Source organism: Bombina bombina, chromosome 1 (genome assembly GCF_027579735.1).
Source record: "Bombina bombina isolate aBomBom1 chromosome 1, aBomBom1.pri, whole genome shotgun sequence".
NCBI classification, from domain to species: Eukaryota; Metazoa; Chordata; class Amphibia; order Anura; family Bombinatoridae; genus Bombina; species Bombina bombina.
The window spans coordinates 944178207-944197225 of record NC_069499.1 but is presented as its reverse complement, the minus strand read 5'-3'; the positions used below and the strand labels follow the sequence as shown (position 1 = coordinate 944197225).

The 19019-nt window shown below is 38.3% G+C and overlaps 1 long non-coding RNA gene across 1 annotated transcript in view; it reads right to left on the bottom strand.

Annotated features, from left to right (window-relative positions):
* Positions 1 to 13547, bottom strand: part of LOC128649998 (uncharacterized) — a 161146-nt gene extending 147599 nt beyond the window's left edge. Inside the window, exon 1 of the long non-coding RNA XR_008400713.1 lies at positions 13428 to 13547. This is a non-coding gene — a long non-coding RNA (uncharacterized LOC128649998). The remainder of the gene's footprint in view (positions 1 to 13427) is intronic.
* Between the last annotated feature and the right edge of the window lie 5472 nt (positions 13548 to 19019).

Below are 19019 nucleotides of genomic sequence, written 5' to 3'. Positions count from 1 at the left end.
CCAAAATCATCATGGAGCAATCGTTTGTGCTGCTGGTGGCTCCAGCATGGCCTCAAAGGTTTTGGTATGCGGATCTTGTTTGGATGTCAAGTTGCCAACCTTGGCCACTTCCATTAAGGACAAACCTTCTGTCTCAAGGTCCGTTTTTCCATCAGGATCTCAAATCATTAAATTTGAAGGTATGGAATTTGAACGCTTAGTGCTTAGTCATAGAGGTTTCTCTGACTCTGTGATTAATACTATGTTCAAGCTTGTAAATCTGTTTCTAGAAAGATTTATTATCGAGTTTGGAAGTCTTACATTTCATGGTGTTCCTCTCATAAATTCTCTTGGCATTCTTTTAGAATTCCTAGAATTTTACAGTTTCTTCAGGATGGTTTGGATAAGGGTTTGTCTGCAAGTTCCTTGAAGGGACAAATCTCTGCTCTTTCTGTTTTATTTAACAGAAAAATTTCTAAGCTTCCTGATATTCACTGTTTTGTTCAGGCTTTAGTTTGTATCAAGCATGTCATTAAATAAATGTCTCCTCCTTGGAGTCTTAATTTGGTTTTGAAGGCTTTACAGCAGTGCTTTCCAAACTGTGTGTCGGGACACACTAGTGTGTCGGCAGCAGTGTGTAGGTGTGTCCCTGCTTCAGCACAATTTTTTTTAAATTTAATTTTTTTTTAAAAATTTTTTTGGGTTTCTGACTTTCCGCCTGCCTGCTATGCATATCACATGGTTGACACATGATTGATACCTAGTGGGTCACAGATCATCTTAACCAATTGGCGCAGCTCAGTGGGAACTGAAACTATTCCCATTGGCGGCTTTGGCTCCTGACTGCACGTGTAGTCTCCTTAATCGGCTCGTGACTGCATGTGTAGTCAGTGAGTGGTACAGCAGTAGATTTTTTTGTCTGTCAAATTAAAAAATTTAATTTGTCAGACCATTGCATCATGTGACATCCATCAGCTAATCACAGACTGGTGGCTTACAAAATGTGCCTATAAAAAATTGTGCACAATTTGATTATGTAAATGATAAAGTTTCTTAAAACTGCATGTTCTGTCTAAATCATGAAAGTTTAATCGTGACTTTAGTGTAACTTACCTGCATACACATTTAACTTTAACTCTCGTAAATTAAATAGTAAATAATGGTGAATGCATCATTTAAAGAAAGTGCATTTCATTTTTTTGCCTTTCAGTTTATTTTTGGCAGATCAAGAGAAAAGTTCTCTCAAAAGCCCGGTAACAGAAGCATTTAATTTTTTTTTTTTGCATACGGCCAAAAATGTTTCTTGATGGAAGATGCTATTTCATGTAAATGAATAGACGACAGTATATCATGTTATGTTACTGATCATGTTTTCAACGGTTTTAGTATTTTCAAAACATTGAAGTTTATCCTTATGCTTTATTGCAAATAAATAGCATTGTTTTGAAATGTATTGGCTAGAATCTGTTAAAATTGTTCTGTCATAAGCACTAAATGTAACACTTGCAAGAAAAAATGGTTTGTTAATGATTTGCCTTTTAATATAAGGTTCTTAAAGCAGAAGAAAAATAGTCATTGTCCTTATGAATTCTGTATTCATATAGATTTCTTTTCATTTTTTATTTTGTATATGAAGCTGTCATTTGCCTCTCCATAATATCTTGATGAATAACAGAAATACCTGAAACTAAATAATGTTAGTTCCTCAACAGACATCTCCTTTACTGAAAGCTATTTATAAGCCATGTGCAAACGGAAATGATAATGTGCGAGCGGACATGATAAGAAGTAGCGTATCATGTCCGCTGCACATCGATACCCAATCGATAAATGCTGACAGCATACGTTATCGGCATTTATCATTGCACCAACAGTTCTTGTTAACTGCTGGTGCAATTCCGCCCCCTGCAGATTTTTTTGGCCAATCGCCCGCTAGCAGGGGGTGTCAATCAACCCAATCAAATTCTGTCCGCCGCCTCAAAGCAGACGGACAAGTTATCGAGCAGCGGTCATAACTTCTTGATAACTTCTGCTTCCGGCGAGCCTTCAAGAGAGTTTCTATACAGAGCTTGATAAATATGCCCCTTTGTGTAGGAATCCAGATTCCCATCTAAGACTTTCTTCTACCCTACAGAATATAACCATTTCTTACCATTTACATTACAAATACACTTTATGGGCCAGATTACGAGTGGAGCTGTTGTTTGCACTCGCATTCAAGTGTTAACATCGCTAGAAGAATTTTTTTTGCACTCGTATTTTAAAAATGCAATTTTTAAAATAAAAACGACTAGATTACGAGTTCAGCGTTAGCCTTAAAAAGCAGCGTTAAAGGGTCCTAACGCTGCTTTTTAATGCCCGCTGGTATTACAAGTCTGGCAGGTATAGGTGTACCGCTCACTTTTCCTCTGTGACTTTTCCATACCGCAAATCCCCTTACGTCAATTGCGTATCCTATCTTTTTAATGGGATTTGCCTAATGCTGGTATTACAAGTCTTGGAAGAAATGAGCAGTACAGCCTCTACCTCCAAGACTCCTACCGCATATAAAAGTCAGTAGTTAAGAGTTTTATGGGCTAACACCGGAACATAAAGCTCTTAACTGCAGTGCTAAAAAGTACACTAACACCCATAAACTACCTATTAACCCCTAAACCGAGGGCCCCCCATCGCAAACACTATAATAAAATTATTTAACCCCTAATCTGCCGACCGGACATCGCCGACACCTACATTATATTTATTAACCTCTAATCTTCCGCCACCAACATCGCCGCTACTATATTAAATGTATTAACCCCTAAACCTAAGTCTAACCCTAACACCCCCCTAACTTAAATCTATTTTTAATAAATCTAAATAAAATTACTCAAATTAAATAAATTATTCCTATTTAAAACTAAATACTTACCTATAAAATAAACAATAAAATAGCTACAATATAATTAATAATTACATTGTAGCTATTTTAGGATTTATATTTATTTTACAGGCAACTTTGTATTTATTTTAACCAGGTACAATAGCTATTAAATCGTTAATAACTATTTAATAGCTACCTAGTTAAAATAATTGCAAAATTACCTGTAAAATAAATCCTAACCTAAGTTACAAATACACCTAACACTACACTATCAATAAATAAATTAAATAAATTAACAATTATCTAAAATAAAACACAATGAAATAAACTAAACTATAGTACAAAAAACAAACACTAAATTACAAAAAATTTAAAAATATTACAAGAAATTTAATTCTAAAACCCACCCGATCCCCACTTAAAATAACCTTACACTACCCCATTGAAGATCACCCTACCTTGAGCCGTCTTCACCCAGCCGGGCACCGATGGGGCAGAAGAGGACATCCGGACCGGCACAAGTCTTCATTGAATCCGGGCAGAAGAAGTTTTTTTAAGGGGGGATTGGGTAGGTTTTAGAGTAGGGTTGGTTGTGTGGGTGGTGGGTTTTAATGTTGGGGGGGTATTTGTATTTTTTTTTTACAGGTAAAAGAGCTGATTACTTTGGGGCAATGTCCCGCAAAAGGCCCTTTTAAGGGCTATTTGTAATTTAGTGTAGGGTAGGGCTTTTTTTATTTTGGGGGGCCTTTTTATTTTGTTAGGGGGATTAGAGTAGGTGTAATTAGTTTAAAAATCTTGTAATTTCTTTATTATTTTCTGTAATTTAGTGGGGGGGTTTTCGTACTTTAGATAATTTTATTTAATTGTAATTAATTTAATTATAGTGTAGTGTAAGGTGTAATTGTAACTTAGGTTAGGTTTTATTTTACAGGTAAATGTGTCTTTATTTTAATTAGGTAGTTATTAAATAGTTAATAACTATTTAATAACTATTGTACCTAGTTAAAATAAATACAAAGTTGCCTGTAAAATAAAATAAACCCTAAGCTAGCTACAATGTAACTATTAGTTATATTGTAGCTAGCTCAGGGTTTATTTTATAGGCAAGTATTTAGTTTTAAATAGGAATTATTTAGTTAATTATAGTAATTTTATTTAGATTTATTTTAATTATATTTAAGTTAGGGGGGTTAGGGTTAGACTTAGATTTAGGGGTTAAAAACAGTATAGTGGTGGCAACGTTGGGGGCGGCAGATTAGGGGTTAATAAATGTAAGTAGGTGGCGGCGATGTTAGGTACGGCAGATTAGGGGTTAATAATATTTAACTAGTGTTTGCGATGCGGGAGTGCGGCGGTTTAGGGGTTAATATGTTTATTATAGTGGCTTTGCTGTCCGGTTCGGCAGATTAGAGGTTAAACATTTTTATTTTAGTGTTTGCAATGTGGGGGGGGCTTGATTTAGGGGGTTAATAGGTAGTTTATGGGTGTTAGTGTACTTTCTAGCACTTTAGTTAAGAGTTTTATGCCACGGCGTTATAGTGTAAAACTCTTAACTACTGACTTTAAAATGCGGTACCAGTCTTGACAGGAGAGGGTCTACCGCTCACTTTTGGTCAGACTCGTAATACCGGCGCTATGCAAGTCCCATTGAAAAAAGAGGATACGTAATTGACGTAAGTGGATTTGCGGTATTTCCGAGTCTGGCCAAAAAAGTGAGCGGTACACCTGTACCTGCAAAATTCGTAATACCAGCGGGCATTAAAAAGCAGCGTTAGGACCTCTTAACGCTGCTTTTTAACCCTAATGCACAACTCGTTATCTAGGCCAGTGTTATTATGAGTGTAACTGTACTTTTTATTCCAGCGTAAGTTAACCTGAGCTCTAAGGTCGTGATAATCATTCTAGCATAAATCCTGGTTGCGCTCACGTGTTCGCATTTAGTTTCAACTTGTAATACGAGCAGAATTTAACTTGCACCCAAATGGCTGTTAAACCTGATATCGCTGGCGTTCACCACTCGTAATCTAGCCCTAAATCTGCGCCATGCAATCTTGTTTCTCACCCACCACTCCACAAAGATCACTGCTACTATGACAAATAACCTGCTTAGCACTAGGTGTAAAGGTTTAATACATGTAAATCATTCAAATCTGCAGCCTGTAACACTGATAATAATTACCCTCAGAGCCAAACTTTGGAAGATGTGACAACACCCTCTTGTGATGCTCTTCCTGTCTCTCTAACTTTACTCACAGTTTGTCTTTCTCTGGGACTTCTTCTGCCCCTTTACTACTCAGGGGCGGAACTACCATTGGTGCAGCAGGTGCAATGGTGCTGGGGGGTGGTTGATAGCAGCCAGTCTATACATAAGCATGTGTAGACAGTGTACAATCCTAATGCAGATGAGCTATCTATCACATCATTATATAGAGTAGCATATATACTATTACTATTGCTTACAACTAAATTACCTTTGGAGGCCCAAAAAAAATTTTTTGCACCAGGGCTCTCTGTTGAATAGGTCCGCTACTGAAATCTTTGTTAGGGTTCCACAAGGCTTCGTTCTTTGTCCCCTTCTCTTTTCATTCTGCATATAATTACTGAACTCCTTAATAAAATATTCTGAGGTTCACTAAATCCTTTTATGTGGATGGCACCAAAATCTACTTCTTTACACATGGTCTATCATCTGCCTGGTCTTCATATGTTGATAATTGATGCCCAACTTCAGCTGTTCTCACATAATTGCCTGAGCTTCCTGCAGTGCTTTATGAATTTAGAATTTTCTTTACACACTGTTATTCATTTTCTACATCTCTTTGTATTGCTATTAACTTTCCTAGGCCTCAACAATAAAATCACTATTGCTGTCACTATCACACAAAGCCCTCAACAACAAGTCCTGCCCTTTTTGCAGGTACTCTCACACCCACCACCCTTTCTCTGTACCCAAGATCTACTGTTCCTCTCTCTTGTTGTCTCCTCACATTCTCCTCTCCATGTACTTGCTGTAACTAGACATGTTCTGTGCAGATCTCTGCTCTGCTCTGTCAGGTTTGCCTCAGGAATTTAGTATCACCTGTTCAGGGATATTGGCTTTTCTATTATTTAGATTCTTTACATTCTCTCTCAGTAACAGAATGATACTTTTATTATTCAGGTAAAGTATACAATTAAAAAAACACTCCCGCTTTTCTAACAATCTATGCTCTATCTGAACCATGAAAATATCACTTTCATGTCCTTTTGATGATGATACAGAAACTACCTCTTTATGTATCGATTCTACTTTCCTCCATGAACATCCACAACTTTTATCTGACCCATTTGTTTTGCTGGAGTTTGAGAACTGTAGACCCTGTCTATCATCTCTGAATGCTGGCAATGCCGTGAGGGTGTCTCAAACTGTGTTCACAAGGAGAACTGTATGTTTGACTGGTATAATAAAAACACATTTAAAACAGATTTTGACATGTTAGATGGACAGCACTTTCCTAAAGTCCAGGGGCGGCACTGTCATTAGTGCAGCAGGTGTAGTGGCACCAGGGCCCAAGTGCTGGGGGGGCCCATAACAGCCAGTCAATACATAGGTGTGTGGAGAATGTGCACTATCCTAATACAGGGAGGCCTTTTATTAGTGCATTTTGCAGTTCTATCTATCTAATCTATCTATCATTAATCTATCTATCTATCATCTATCTATCTATATATCTATATCTATATCTGTATATATATATATATATATATATATATATATATATATATATATATATATATATATATATATAAATAAATAAATAAATATATCTATTTAACTATCATCAATATATATATCAATCTATCATTAATCTATCTATCTATTTATCTATCATCAATCTATCATCAATCTATGTATCTATATATCCGCAAAATCATTACACAAAACAGCATGCATAATATTATTACTATTGCTTACTACTGAGTTGCCATCAGGGAATTCTGGTTTAAACAGCCAATAGAATTTCAGTAGCTCTCATCCTATTGGCTGATTTGAACAGCCAATAGGATATCAGTAGCTCTCATCCTACTGGCTGATTTGAATGTCAAAAATCAAATCAGCCAATAGGAATGCAAGGGACGCTATTTTGAAAAGGCTCCCTTGCATTGAAGATTCAGTATATGATGGTGACCATATGAAGAGGATGCTCCATGCTGGATGTCTTCAGGATGGACCCGCTCCGCGCCGCCAGGATGAAGATAGAAGACCCCGCCAGGATGAAGATAGAAGATGCCGCCTGGATGAAGATAGAAGATGCTGCCTGGATGGATGAAGACCTCGCCGTCTGGATGAAGACTTCTTGCCGCCTGGATGTCCGGACTTAAAAAACTGTAAGTGGATCGTCGGGGGTTAGTGTTAGGTTTTTTAATCTTTTTTTGGGTGGGTTTTTATCTTAGATTAGGGTTTGGGTGTTTCTTAAAAGAGCTAAATGCCCTTTTCAGGGCAAGAAAAAGAGCTGAATGCCCTTTTAAGGGCAATGCCCATACAAATGCCTTTTTCAGGGCAATGGGTAGCTTAGGTTTTTGTTAGAGTTAGGTTTTTTATTTTGGGGGATTGGTTGGGTGGTGGGTTTTTCTGTTGGAGGGGTCTTTGTATTTTGTTCAGGTAAAAGAGCTGATTTATTTAGGGCAATGCCCTACAAAAGGCCCTTTTAGGGATCTTGTAATTTTAATAGTTTAATTTAGTTTATTGCGATGTGGGGGGCTGTCGGTTTAGGGGTTAATAGATTTATTTAGTGGCATTGATGTGGGAGGCCAGAGGTTTAGGGGTTAATAACTTTATTTAGTAGCGGCGATGTTGGGGAGCAGCTGAATAGGGGTTAATAACTTTAATATAGTGTTTGCGATGAGGGAGGGCCTCGGTTAAGTGGTTAATAGGTAGTTTATTGATGTTAGTGTACTTTGTAACAGTTTAGTTATGAGTTTTGTGTAACAGTTTTGTGGCACAAAACTAATTACTACTGGTCTCAGATTGTGGAACGTATCGTGTCGGTATACGCTGGAATGCAAGTATTTTAGCCTCACCGCAAAACTTGTAATGGCAGCGCTATGGTAATCCCATACAAAAACGTCATTTTTTTGGGTGCGGGAGTGAAGTTGCGTTACAGGCTAAAATGCTTGCGGTACAGCTATACCGACAAGACTCGTAATGGCTGCATTACTGTTTAACTGTTTTAATTTCAGCGTTAAAGCACAAACGCAAAACTTGTAATCTAGGTGATAGTGATTGTACAAGGGGATCTAAAATATATTTGCCAGTTGCATATTGCTAAAAAGCCACATACCTTATCCAAGCAGCAGAAACAACCTAAGAGTTCCCTTAATATAAACCTCAGGAGAACATGTCTGATGTTATGTAGCAGTCAGTAAGCTAGCACACATCCTAGTCTTCTATTAACCTGTTATTGATATAAACAAATACTATTTTTCAATTGTAATATAGAGTCCCATCACAACGTAATTGAAACTGTCACAGCAGGCAAGTACTAGGGACAACTTGATAAGCTAAAGAGTAAGAAGAATGTTTCAAACAAATTAAAGATGACTTTTTAAGATTTGCTAATTCAATGCATTCCCTGGTACAGGTGGCCCTCGTTTTACAACGGTTCAATTTACACCGTTTCAGAATAACAACCTTTTTTCCAGTCATGTGACTGCTATTGAAAAGCATTGAGAAGCAGTGCATTGATTAAAATAGCCAGTAGGTGGAGCTGTCCGCTTGTGTTGCAGCAAAGCCAAGCAAGCTGAAATTAATCAGTTTAACCAGACCTGAGGAACAAGATCTTCCTGTCTATAAATCAGTCCAGATTGGAATGCATAGGGGTTTAGGGGTTAATATGTTTATTAACCCCTAATATGTTTATTATAGTGGCTTTGCTGTCCGGTTCAGCAGATTAGAGGTTAAACATTTTTATTTTAGTGTTTGCAATGTGGGGGGGGCTTGGTTTAGGGGGTTAATAGGTAGTAGGTCCGCTACTGAAATCTTTGTTAGGGTTCCACAAGGCTTCGTTCTTTGTCCCCTTCTCTTTTCATTCTGCATATAATTACTGAACTCCTTAATAAAATATTCTGAGGTTCACTAAATCCTTTTATGTGGATGGCACCAAAATCTACTTCTTTACACATGGTCTATCATCTGCCTGGTCTTCATATGTTGATAATTGATGCCCAACTTCAGCTGTTCTCACATAATTGCCTGAGCTTCCTGCAGTGCTTTATGAATTTAGAATTTTCTTTACACACTGTTATTCATTTTCTACATCTCTTTGAATTGCTATTAACTTTCCTAGGCCTCAACAATAAAATCACTATTGCTGTCACTATCACACAAAGCCCTCAACAACAAGTCCTGCCCTTTTTGCAGGTACTCTCACACCCACCACCCTTTCTCTGTACCCAAGATCTACTGTTCCTCTCTCTTGTTGTCTCCTCACATTCTCCTCTCCATGTACTTGCTGTAACTAGACATGTTCTGTGCAGATCTCTGCTCTGCTCTGTCAGGTTTGCCTCAGGAATTTAGTATCACCTGTTCAGGGATATTGGCTTTTCTATTATTTAGATTCTTTACATTCTCTCTCAGTAACAGAATGATACTTTTATTATTCAGGTAAAGTATACAATTAAAAAAACACTCCCGCTTTTCTAACAATCTATGCTCTATCTGAACCATGAAAATATCACTTTCATGTCCTTTTGATGATGATACAGAAACTACCTCTTTATGTATCGATTCTACTTTCCTCCATGAACATCCACAACTTTTATCTGACCCATTTGTTTTGCTGGAGTTTGAGAACTGTAGACCCTGTCTATCATCTCTGAATGCTGGCAATGCCGTGAGGGTGTCTCAAACTGTGTTCACAAGGAGAACTGTATGTTTGACTGGTATAATAAAAACACATTTAAAACAGATTTTGACATGTTAGATGGACAGCACTTTCCTAAAGTCCAGGGGCGGCACTGTCATTAGTGCAACAGGTGTAGTGGCACCAGGGCCCAAGTGCTGGGGGGGCCCATAACAGCCAGTCAATACATAGGTGTGTGGAGAATGTGCACTATCCTAATACAGGGAGGCCTTTTATTAGTGCATTTTGCAGTTCTATCTATCTATCTATCTAATCTATCTATCATTAATCTATCTATCTATCTATCTATCATCTATCTATATATCTATATCTATATCTGTATATATATATATATATATATATATATATATATATATATATATATATATATATATATATATATATATATATATATATATATATATATAAATAAATAAATAAATATATCTATTTAACTATCATCAATATATATATATCAATCTATCATTAATCTATCTATCTATTTATCTATCATCAATCTATCATCAATCTATGTATCTATATATCCGCAAAATCATTACACAAAACAGCATGCATAATATTATTACTATTGCTTACTACTGAGTTGCCATCAGGGAATTCTGGTTTAAACAGCCAATAGAATTTCAGTAGCTCTCATCCTATTGGCTGATTTGAACAGCCAATAGGATATCAGTAGCTCTCATCCTACTGGCTGATTTGAATGTCAAAAATCAAATCAGCCAATAGGAATGCAAGGGACGCTATTTTGAAAAGGCTCCCTTGCATTGAAGATTCAGTATATGATGGCGACCATATGAAGAGGATGCTCCATGCTGGATGTCTTCAGGATGGACCCGCTCCGCGCCGCCAGGATGAAGATAGAAGACCCCGCCAGGATGAAGATAGAAGATGCCGCCTGGATGAAGATAGAAGATGCTGCCTGGATGGATGAAGACCTCGCCGTCTGGATGAAGACTTCTTGCCGCCTGGATGTCCGGACTTAAAAAACTGTAAGTGGATCGTCGGGGGTTAGTGTTAGGTTTTTTAATCTTTTTTTGGGTGGGTTTTTATCTTAGATTAGGGTTTGGGTGTTTCTTAAAAGAGCTAAATGCCCTTTTCATGGCAAGAAAAAGAGCTGAATGCCCTTTTAAGGGCAATGCCCATACAAATGCCTTTTTCAGGGCAATGGGTAGCTTAGGTTTTTGTTAGAGTTAGGTTTTTTATTTTGGGGGGTTGGTTAGGTGGTGGGTTTTTCTGTTGGAGGGGTCTTTATATTTTGTTCAGGTAAAAGAGCTGATTTATTTAGGGCAATGCCCTACAAAAGGCCCTTTTAGGGATCTTGTCATTTTAATAGTTTAATTTAGTTTATTGCGATGTAGGGGGCTGTCGGTTTAGGGGTTAATAGATTTATTTAGTGGCATTGATGTGGGAGGCCAGAGGTTTAGGGGTTAATAACTTTATTTAGTAGCGGCGATGTTGGGGAGCAGCTGAATAGGGGTTAATAACTTTAATATAGTGTTTGCGATGAGGGAGGGCCTCGGTTAAGTGGTTAATAGGTAGTTTATTGATGTTAGTGTACTTTGTAACAGTTTAGTTATGAGTTTTGTGTAACAGTTTTGTGGCACAAAACTAATTACTACTGGTCTCAGATTGTGGAACGTATCGTGTCGGTATACGCTGGAATGCAAGTATTTTAGCCTCACCGCAAAACTTGTAATGGCAGCGCTATGGTAATCCCATACAAAAACGTCATTTTTTTGGGTGCGGGAGTGAAGTTGCGTTACAGGCTAAAATGCTTGTGGTACAGCTATACCGACAAGACTCGTAATGGCTGCATTACTGTTGAACTGTTTTAATTTCAGCGTTAAAGCACGAACGCAAAACTTGTAATCTAGGTGATAGTGATTGTACAAGGGGATCTAAAATATATTTGCCAGTTGCATATTGCTAAAAAGCCACATACCTTATCCAAGCAGCAGAAACAACCTAAGAGTTCCCTTAATATAAACCTCAGGAGAACATGTCTGATGTTATGTAGCAGTCAGTAAGCTAGCACACATCCTAGTCTTCTATTAACCTGTTATTGATATAAACAAATACTATTTTTCAATTGTAATATAGAGTCCCATCACAACGTAATTGAAACTGTCACAGCAGGCAAGTACTAGGGACAACTTGATAAGCTAAAGAGTAAGAAGAATGTTTCAAACAAATTAAAGATGACTTTTTAAGATTTGCTAATTCAATGCATTCCCTGGTACAGGTGGCCCTCGTTTTACAACGGTTCAATTTACACCGTTTCAGAATAACAACCTTTTTTCCAGTCATGTGGCTGCTATTGAAAAGCATTGAGAAGCAGTGCATTGATTAAAATAGCCAGTAGGTGGAGCTGTCCGCTTGTGTTGCAGCAAAGTCAAGCAAGCTGAAATTAATCAGTTTAACCAGACCTGAGCTATCGAGCAGATTTTAAAGGAACAAGATCTTCCTGTCTATAAATCAGTCCAGATTGGAATGCATAGAAAGAACTGTTTGCAGAAAAATGCAAGTGAAGTCTGTGTTGTATAATTATTTTATTAGGTTTATAATGCTGTTTAGCATTTAACGTCTTCATTTCAAAGCTTTAAAAATAATGTTTTAGGTGTTACTTATGACAATTTTGAGAGGGGCCTGGAACCTCTCTCCCTCACTTCCCGTTGACTTACATTATAAACTGGGTTTCAATTTACAACGGTTTCGATTTACAACCATTCCTTCTGGAACCTAACCCCGGCATAAACTGAGGGCTACCTGTACTTGTCATTGTGTCTTACTCTGTGAGCTATGCTTTGTTTAGTGTTCTGTTCAGGAGGACTTTGTTAATTTCATGTACTAGTTCTTAGTCATGTCTAGTTTTCAATTCAAGAGGTGTGGGAGGAGGAGGTGGAAATATCTACATGAACATGTTACTGATCAAAATAGATCAAGGGGATTTAGAATGTCAGTGTAAAATAGTTCATTACTTTTAAAGCTATTTGGCTACTTATTAAAGCTTATTTTGGCTACTAGGCCTGTGCATAGGGCAGTAGGTTTTAGAGGGCAGAACAAGTACTGTCCTTTGGAGTCTTTACACTCCTATTCTCATTATTTATTACAAAGCAATGGTTTGTGGTTGTCTAATGGGGGTGTATGGTTTCTTCATGCATACAGTACCTGGCCTCTGGTTGTGAGAAATATATGAGGCAAATATGCAAACCTTCCATCATTTCCCAGAGGCTTTTCAGGATGTGGGGGGTTAAATAGGTTGTCAGCAGTGACTTAATAGCAAAAAAGGAAATGGTTCAAAGCAACAAAACAAGGTAACTGCTTTAAAGTAATGTCCAGACAAGCTTTAAGCTGTGAATTTCTTATTAATTCTGTGGGCAATTATGTTGCAGTAATAATAATGTAATTATAATTATATGCCCCCCTCTCTCTTTGGATAATAAAAAATCAATCAAATCAGACCAGCACTACCATTCGTAACTTCTGCTTTTGTGTACTGCGCTGTTTAAACAGGCCCTGTATAACATGTTCCCAAGTATCAATATGTAACCAATAGCCTTTGTAGAGATAGTGCAAACATAGCAAAGTTCAGGCAGGTTTTTTTCGAAAGTCCCGGTCAGAAGACAAATATATATTACTTATGTATAACTTGTATACCTCCGCTCCCTTTCATGCCCCGGTACCTCTGACTTTAGACCTCCTCGGTCTTGTTGAACGCTGTTCCGGACCCTCGTCCGTCCACACCATGCGGATTCAGCGTCTTCCGACTCTTCCGTGTCACCCCACGTGTGACGTGATGTCAATTCCTGGATTCTGTAGTCAGCTTGCGGTACGCCTTGGACATTTGGAGCCTGATGGAGCTTGAGCCAATCAGCGGGCCAGCACTAAACTTTCTGCCATGGGACTCCTGCTGTCTCCTGTTGTCTCCTGTTGTCTGTAAAGACCAATAGAGCCGTATGCAGGTACTCCCAAAATCTTCCCAAAATCTTTTCAAATGCTGTTTGCTATATCTTCAGGGAACAGGTAAAAAGGGTATCATCCAGAGAGAGGGTTAAAGGCAAGTCCGGACTGCAGTGCAGCTTCTGTGAGAAAACAGCAACTGACTTGGGCAAAAAATAAAGCTCAAAAATAAACAAGATGTCAGTTGCTGTAGTTAAAAATAAAAGTCTCTTTATTTAGATATAATTAAAACATGGAGGGTACATGCCCTACTGGAGAAAAAAATAGACTAACATGTTTCGGCTTGCGCCGTACTCATAGTCTTAAAACACCATACACACACTCTAGTTTAAAAACCCCCACACTGGGATTTGATTGGTGGAAATTTTAAACATCAATTAGGGCTTTAAAGGTACATTACATAATACACTCTTTTTTTAAACAATGTGATAGAATGTATATTTTGATTCTCACAATGTAAAATATCCACTTTAACAATATCTTAAATTCTATGTATTCAAACATTACTTTCCATCCTTGTTGATACATTGCATAGTTTCTGCCCTCATAAGTAATTTGAGATGGCCCATACTGATGGGTAAATGGATATAAACAAAGATATAAAGAAATTTTCCCTGGAATCCCTCTTAAAGGAACTGAACTGCCTAATTAGATTTTTATATAGTATCCACTACTGAGGGTGTAACATTTATACCCTACAGGGCCTTAGATAAGAAAAGATAAGAAATTAAGGAGCAAAAGCAATATATGCTTCTTGGTATAACTTGATATAACTTAAGACTGGGGCTTTTATTATCAAGTATAATTGAGGGTACTCATCAATCCTAAGCACACATCAGTGCTATCAGTTAATATGGAGCAAAAGTATATGAGGCTGAGATACATAAGGGTGATGATGGTTTGCTTATGAAGGGACCCGGGGGATAGGCGGATGACAAGATCAATTCCAATGATTGATAAAGTCATATTCAGAGTTCAGACCAAAGGGTACCTTGGTCTGAAGTCTGAATATCCAGTACATCTCCTGCCTGGATAAAATCTGGAACTTGTCTCCACCCCTCCCCCGGGCCTGGACTTTCTCAATTATCATCCAGCTAAGGCTTGCGCAATCTTTGTTATGTGTATTAACAAAATGATTTACTATGGGGGTCCTGCTTTTACCAACTCTAATGGTTGATAGATGTTCACGTATCCGTGAGCATACCTCCCTTGTTGGTTACAAACTGTACACCATACAAGATAGATGCAATACGTAGATCTACAGTTCACACAGGCTGCCACTTCAAATCTTTCCCCTTTTGTACAAGATTGGAAAGATGAGCCTATATGGACATGTTCACACGCCTTACATTGGGTATTCCCACATCTGTATGTTCCCCTATGCCTAAGCCAAGACGATTGTATAGCTGAAGCAGGTTTTTTGAGTTGTGAGGGAGACAAAATGCTACCCATCGATTTATTTCTTCGATACGAAAATCTGCAGCTTTTACTAACTGCATCAGCTAGACCATCATCAGCTGCCAATAATTTAAAGTGTCCCCGGATTATATTACAGATAGTGTGGTATTGTTCTGAATAATCCGTAACAAATGTCAGTTTGCGCTCTGATTGACCATTGGATTTTGTGCGATCTCTCAAAAGGGAGTCTCTTTTTAATTTGTCTACTTCATTCCTGGCTTTCTTGAGAACTCTAACACTATATCCCCTTTCTTTCAATCTATCCTGCAATGCATCAGCATGACATTCATAGTCTTTTGCTTGTGTACAGTTCCTTTTAAGACGAATGAACTGTCCCTTGGCCACAGAATATGGCACTTGTTTGGGATGGCAACTCTGGGCATGCAATATACTATTTCCTGAAATTGGCTTTCTGTACACTTCTGATGTAATTTCACCTGATTGCCACCCCCTGAGCTCCACATCTAGATAATGGATTCTCTGTTTGTTTGTTTCATATGTGAAATGCAAATTGAATTCATTCTGACCCAAATATTGCATAAATTCATCAACCGAGTGTCTCTCACTGTCCCAAACAAACAGCAAATCGTCTATGAAACGATGGTACATCCTAATTGCAGGTCGGAAGGTGTTACCATCTGCATAAATGTGGGACCGCTCCCACCAACCCATAAATAGGTTGGCATAAGTGGGGGCGAACTTAGCGCCCATAGCGGTCCCACATTTCTGCAGATAGTAATCACCCTCAAATTGGAAATAATTATGTGAGAGGAGAAACTCTGTGACCTCCAACACAAAGGCTCTGAAAGGTTCACCATAGGACGTCTCATTGATTAAGAAATATTCAATAGCCTTTAATCCTAAATGGTGGGGAATTGAGGAATACAGTGCTGTGACGTCCACAGTGAGCCACACAGAGTTTTGCGTCCATGTAATTTGATCAATCAGATTCAAAACATGTTTTGTGTCTTTAATGTAGCTAGGAAGGGCTAAGACCAAGGGTTGTAATAGATCATCTAGCCACTCTGAAAGGTGCTCTAGCATGGACCCTATTCCGCTGACTATCGGCCTCCCTTGCACGTTCTCAGTTGTTTTATGCACCTTTGGTAGGTGGTGGAAAATTGGAATAATAGGGTGATTGACATATAAATATTGACAGGTGTCATTGTCAATGAAGCCCTCTTCCACTGCCCCATCCAAAAGGTGCATAAGCTGTCTCTGAAACACATTTGTTGGGTCTCCCTTAAGTTTAGTGTAACTGTTGGTATCTCCCAATTGCCTTAAGGCCTCAGTTATATAGTGTGACCTGTTCATAACAACTACGGAGCCCCCTTATCCGCCTGCTTTATGACAATATTCATATTGTCACTTAATGATTTCATAGCTTGTTGTTCACGTACACTTAGATTATTTTTCACTGATTTCTTCTCGTGATTGAGTGCTCTTAAGTCAGCCTCAACTCTTCTGTAAAAGGTCTCTATGGTATTCCCCCTGCTCTGAATGGGGTAGAAAGTGGAGGGATTTTTGTATTTCTTGTGCACTGTAGTTTGAGTATTCACAATATCAGTTCCTGTCTCCTGTTCCAAACCCCTCAGAGCAATGAGGTCACATACATCCTGAAATTGAAACTCTTGGTATAAATTAGGATTTGTTTGCCCCTGGGGTTGTTCTGAGTGGATTTCTAAATCATTAGTTCTGAAGTGTTTACAGAGTGTTAGATTGCGCACAAATTTTTTAAGATCTAACATTGTATTAAACAAATTAAAATTTACAGTGGGTACAAAACCCAAGCCCAAACCCAACACTCTGTACTCTTCTTTTGTCAAAACATAATCAGATAGATTTATGACGGTTTGTATTTTGATGGCATCCTGGTTTGCCTTACTGGATACCTCCCTTGTTCGGGTTGCATAATGACCGTCCCACCTCCCCTGGAGCGCTGACCCATGTGAAAAACCTGTTCCATCTGTGAAAACTCTTCATCTCTACTTGTTATCTCAATCATAGGTTGTTGTTCCAAAGAAGGAACAGGATTTACAGATGGTTGATATCTTCTCTGTTGCTGTGTGTTTTGTTGTTGAAACCTAGGTCTACCAGAGTGTTGAGCTGCATGTACCCTGTTAGGGCCCTGTCTCATATCCATTCTAGTGTGCATGTTCCCCCGTCCAGAAAACCTGTTGTAATTAGTATTTCTATTAACCGTGTCCTGAAGGGTTTCTTCCTTAGCTGAATATGTGTTATCATCCCCAGAATCAGCCTCACTGTCTGAGAAAGTGACAGTTTTATTGCCCCTGCTTCTCTGTCTCCTACCTCTTCCTCTCTTGTACCCCCTGTTCTGACTCCTCCTGTATTGAAATCTTTGACCTCTATTCCAAATGTAAATTTTATTATTATCATAGTCTGATTTATCCCTTAAAAATTTGTTATGCTTAATACTAACAATCTCCTCCTTAACTTCTCTGATTGTTTTTTGTAATACTGCATCAAATTTGGGAAAATCAATACTGGCACAAAAATTATTTAAAAGAGTTTGTACATCACAAATGTCAACCCTGATTGCATTCAACATTTCAGTTTTATAGCTTATCAGTAACTTCATTAATCGCCCAGAACAGTCACTTAAGATGAGTTTCCACATATCAATAAACTCCTGGTCATCAGTTTCAAAAGTTGGGAATTTACTGATTCGCAGGCCCCTAGGTATCATATTAAGGGCTAAGTACTTCTCTAATGTCCAAATATCCCATTTAATTTTCTTTTCCTTAATCAAAAGGCGTTCCATCTCATCAAAAAGCATAGGGAGATCAAAACTCTTACGATCATGTGAGAATATATGCTCTATCTCAACATTGTCAATGTCTCTCTCATTTACTTCTTTTAATGAGTAGTAGGTGATCACAGCTGATCCCTCTTGATTCATATTTTGCTGCATAGTGTTGCAATATAAACCTGGTGTTTTTGCCCAAACACCAAAAATACAAATAGCAAAAAAGGAAATGGTTCAAAGCAACAAAATAAGGTAACTGCTTTCAAGTAATGTCCAGACAAGCTTTAAGCTGTGAATTTCTTATTAATTCTGTGGGCAATTATGTTGCAGTAATAATAATGTAATTATAATTATATGCCCCCCTCTCTCTTTGGATAATAAAAAATCAATCAAATCAGACCAGCGCTACCATTCATAACTTCTGCTTTTGAGTACTGCGCTGTTTAAACAGGCCCTGTATAACATGTTCCCAAGTATCAATATGTAACCAATAGCCTTTGTAGAGATAGTGCAAACATAGCAAAGTTCAGGCAGGTTTTTTTCGAAAGTCCCGGTCAGCAGACAAATATATATTACTTATGTATAACTTGTATACCTCCGCTCCCTTTCATGCCCCAGTACCTCTGACTTTAGACCTCCTCGGTCTTGTTGAACGCTGTTCCGGACCCTCGTCCATCCACACCATGCGGATTCAGCATCTTCCGACTCTTCTGCGTCACCCCACATGTGGCGTGATTTCACTTCCTGGATTCCATTGTCAGCTTGCAGTACGCCTTGGACATTTGGAGCCTGGTGGAGCTTGAGCCAATCAGCGGGCCAGCACAAAACACCTACCAAAGGTGCATAAAACAACTGAGAACGTGCAAGGGAGGCCGATAGTCAGCGGAATAGGGTCCATGCTAGAGCACCTTTCAGAGTGGCTAGATGATCTATTACAACCCTTGGTCTTAGCCCTTCCTAGCTACATTAAAGACACAAAACATGTTTTGAATCTGATTGATCAAATTACATGGACGCAAAACTCCGTGTGGCTCACTGTGGACGTCACATCACTGTATTCCTCAATTCCCCACCATTTAGGATTAAAGGC